We start from the raw sequence: 4,862 nt of genomic DNA, 5'->3' as shown, positions 1-4,862 counted from the left end.
AACCTCCCCCCACCAGTGAGCATTGTACTTCCGTGCCTCCTGGTCACCTTCGAGTGGCATAGACTCTGTCCCCCTGCATGCAGGGTCTCCTCTTCAAGAATCTACCTTGGATTGCACCGGATAACTGTACAGGCTTCTCCAGAGGTATCTTCTTCGAAGCCTTCCATTGTCGTCTACAGCAGGTTCCAACGTCACTTCACCCCTATGCACTTGGCTTCCCTAGTGCAGGTAACCTGGTTCCTGGGGCATTCATACTGATCACAACTGCTTTCGCAAGAAGCTGAAGTCATGGCAATTTGACAACTAAACGAGTACGATCAGAGCCGTCTGAAAGCGTCATGAGACTTTCGAGTGATATGTGCTGTGAGAAGTTGGCCTGATGTGCAGTGCTCACTATTCTAGTGATCACTATATATCAGTCCAAACAACCCTTATTGATGATTGGTTGTAAGTCAACCTTATAGACCAGCTATCCTAGTAGCATGGATACGAGCAGTCTAAGGCTAAGACTCTAGAGGGCGTGTTAAGCCAGCTGTTTTACCATCACATTACCCCTTGAACACCCAGTGAAAGGACACCACACAAGTTGTTATGAAAATAAACAGTGTATTTATTTATAACAAGACTACCCTGAACTCTTTATGAGTCAGGGAGCTAAGCACGGATTGGTGTCACTACAACGCGGTTTTTTACAACGCATTCCGTTACATCGGAATTTTTACAACGCAGGATCCATTACATCGGATGCCATTACAACGCATGGCATTACATAGCAGATGCTATTACAACGCATGGCATTACATCGTAAGTATAGGTAAGTATACCTTTTTAAAAAAAATGTAATTAAGTTAATTTAATTAATTTAATTTAATTAATTTAATTAAAATACATTTTAAAATAGTAATTAATTTAATTTAATAGATTTAAATCTAATATAATGAAATTAATTTAATTTAAATATTTTTAAAATTGTAATTAAATTAAATTAATTAAAATAATTTATTTAATTTAATTAATTTAATTAAAAAATGTAATTAATATAATATAATTAATTTAATTTAATAAATATATTTTAATTAATTTATAAATGGTAAATATAATTTAATTAGCCCTAAGCACAAACCCAACCCTGAACCCTAAAACACCCCTGTACCCCAAAACCCAAACCCAACCCTAAAACCTAAAAACACCCCTGTACCCCAAAACCCAAACCCTGCCCTGAAACCTAAAAACACCCCTGTACCCCAAAACCCAAACCCTACCCTGAAACCTAAAAACACCCCTGTACCCCAAAACCCAAACCCTGCCCTGAAACCTAAAAACACCCCTGTACCCCAAAACCCAAACCCTGCCCTGAAACCTAAAAACACCCCTGTACCCCAAAACCCAATCCCTGCCCTGAAACCTAAAAACACCCCTGTACCCCAAAACCCAAACCCTGCCCTGAAACCTAAAAACACCCCTGTACCCCAAAACCCAAACCCTGCCCTGAAACCTAAAAACACCCCTGTACCCCAAAACCCAAACCCTGCCCTGAAACCTAAAAACACCCCTGTACCCCAAAACCCAAACCCTACCCTGAAACCTAAAAACACCCCTGTACCCCAAAACCCAAACCCTACCCTGAAACCTAAAAACACCCCTGTACCCCAAAACCCAAACCCTACCCTGAAACCTAAAAACACCCCTGTACCCCAAAACCCAAACCCTACCCTAAAACCTAAAAACACCCCTGTACCCCAAAACCCAAACCCTACCCTGAAACCTAAAAACACCCCTGTACCCCAAAACCTATTCTGAAATCTAAAAACACCCTTGTACCCCAAAACCCAAACCCTACCCTGAAACCTAAAAACACCCCTGTACCCCAAAACCCAAACCCTGAAACCTAAAAACACCCCTGTACCCCAAAACCCAAACCCTGCCCTGAAACCTAAAAACACCCTTGTACCCCAAAACCCAAACCCTGCCCTGAAACCTAAAAACACCCCTGTACCCCAAAACCCAAACCCTACCCTGAAACCTAAAAACACCCATGTACCCCAAAACCCAAACCCTACCCTGAAACCTAAAAACACCCCTGTACCCCAAAACCCAAACCCTACCCTGAAACCTAAAAACACCCCTGTATCCCAAAACCCAAACCCTACCCTGAAACCTAAAAACACCCCTGTACACCTGTACTTATTTTAAAAATTACTTTAATTAATATAATAAATAATAAATTAATAATATTAAAAAACATAAATAAATATATTTAATTATAATTAATATTAATAAAATAAAAAAAAATTAAATACTTACGATGTAATGCCATGCGTTGTAATAGCATCTGCTATGTAATGCCATGCGTTGTAATGGCATCCGATGTAATGGATCCTGCGTTGTAAAAGTTCCGTTGTAAAAGACTCCCGTTGTAAAAGTTGCGATGTAACGGTGCATCACCCTAAGCACACAACAAAACTCTTACGAAAATACTTAAGTTAGCACAGTATATACAAATGCCCGAGGGGCACGAAAAACCATATACTCTGAAAGTGGAATGCGAAATTACTAGCAGGTAAGTACAGTACTAATAGGCTTTGGAATCGCTAGGACTTGACTATAGAATCGTTAGATTACTTCTAGGAGACCCAGGGGACTCGGGTGCAGAGTGTGCACTCTCACGCGGGATGCGGGACAAAGTCTATGATAGCTAGTAAAGTTAAAGTTAGTGTTCACGGGCGAACCCGACCTGGTAGGGAGAAAACGAAAGTGGATCCTGACCCTTGGATAGTGAGGCTATGCTGGGGCACCGAAATGCCGAAGTTACCTAGCCCAGGGGCTGCAGCTGCATATGTCTCAAAAGACGTCGGGAATCCTCGTTGACGAACCAGGAGCCTGGAAGAAAGATGCTGGCAGGCGACCAGTGAAGAGAGTTCGAAGTGATCCAAGCCTGGATCTGGAAGATGGATGATACCTGAAAGCAGAGGGGACCAAGTTCGTGACTACTAGCCAGTAGTCAGGTGGCACCAGGAGGGCACCGGATGGTAGTCACCTCGACTAGGTGAGTGGGCGACGCTGTGCTCTGCAGATCTCACGGACCAGGAGGCGTTGTCGGCGACCAGGATGGAGGGGCGAGCTGTCCCACGATGGATGAAGCTGTCGGCGTCGAAGAACCCAGGATTGGGCAACAAAGCCTTGGCTAATTCAAGCCCACGCGGTGGACTCAAAATGGCGTCTTGAGTGGACCAGGAGGGTCCGGGATGCTCCTCTTCTGGAAGGGAGCAAGAGCCAGTCTGGAGCAACCAGACCAGCAGCAGTGATGTCGGCGAGCGTCGTTCAGAAGGCCACAAGCCAGCGGGCTAGTAGCCAAACAACGCGGTGAGCAGCAAAAAGCAGAAGGGCCCCACGCCGATCGTGGAGATGCTGGGGGGCTGCTCTTCGGTGCTGGAGCTGCTCAGGGTCGGGGCTTCTCGGACCCCAAAGCACTCGCCAGTAGATTACTCGGCGGGCTTGCTGTGAAGAAGTCGTGCAGTCTTGGCAATAGTCGGTCCCTTGAGGTCTCGTCGCACTCACGGTTCTCAGCTTGGCTGTAGAGGTGAGTAGAGGTCGGTGGTGCCAGGGAAGCCGGGTCTTGTCGAGCTGGCCAGTCGGATTCCGGAGGAAGGACGTGCAGCAGACCGCAGTGTTCTTAAGATGGTGCCTGCGGATGCAGGGTGACTACTCCTTAGCCACAAGGGAGAATCTTGAAGAAGAAATCTTGAAGTCCTTTCGCAGAAAGTCGTGTCTTGATTCCAAAGATGATCTAATTTGGAAGGGGGCCTGCTCCTACCTTTATCTGGGAAAAGGGGGCTGGCACGCGACTAAGTCCTGCCCTATGGGTGGGGCCAGGAGGGGGGTGGTTACACCCCTCTCCTTTGGCGGGCTTTCCCCAGGCCAGGGGCTGGAGTGCCCCTGGAACTGGTTTCAGCCGGCCTATGCACAGTGAGCACCGGGGTGCCACTTGCAGTCACCTTCCTCTAAAGCCCTGCCTACCTAGGATACACAAAATGCTGTCTGGGACGGTGCTGGCACCGCCCCTGGCAGGAAACCCTTTGTCCTTATCTCCTGCTCTGGGAGGACTCCCAGCAGCAGGAGGGCAGACTTGTGTCTCGGTGGCAGCATCCATTTTGTGGAGCTGAGGCTCTGTTTGACTTTAACTGGGGTTATAGGTTACATACATGTTGTGTCCCTCTAGAAGGGTGGAATGCTAACCCCGTCACCAGAATTGACGAGGGGTTAGTATTCCAATTCGTATGACACCTTACTCGACATGTTTTGATAAAGCGATACCAGAGTTGGCATATAACCGCGAGGATTATAATGCACTTAAGAGTATATGGTATGCGATATCATGGAAACGGCTAAGGGATGGATCCCGAAAGCCGCAGACAGGCTCAGCTCATGCCAGAGCACTATCTCACACGATTCCAAGCACTCTGCCTCCAGGATTGTTAAGGCCTGCCATAGGAGTGACTGATAGGAGATCTGTGTGTCCATTTTAGGGTTAGATATAGGTATACTATATCTAAAGCAAAGGGTGATTACACCACCTTGCCCCAGCTGTCAAGCAGCCAGTTGTGTCAGATTTGGATGGCCAGCCAGGGGTGGCATAATACATGCTGCAGCCCCTGGTAGGCCCTGGGTACACCTATGCCCTGGGTACCTAAGGTACACTGTACAGGGACTGATAAGGTGACTCAGTATCCAATGGGATATGTACCTAGGGTACATGGAATCCATTTTAACAGAGAGAGCAGTGGGCCTGAGGTCCTGAATAGCAGGGCCTCAGGTCAACTAAGTCAGAAAACCAGCAAAACACCAGGCAAAAAGTTGGGGGC

This window comes from Lissotriton helveticus, chromosome 10, assembly GCF_964261635.1.
Source record: "Lissotriton helveticus chromosome 10, aLisHel1.1, whole genome shotgun sequence".
Lineage (NCBI taxonomy): Eukaryota > Metazoa > Chordata > Amphibia > Caudata > Salamandridae > Lissotriton > Lissotriton helveticus.
The sequence above is the reverse complement of the archived record's forward strand: the minus strand, read 5'-3'. Positions refer to the sequence as shown.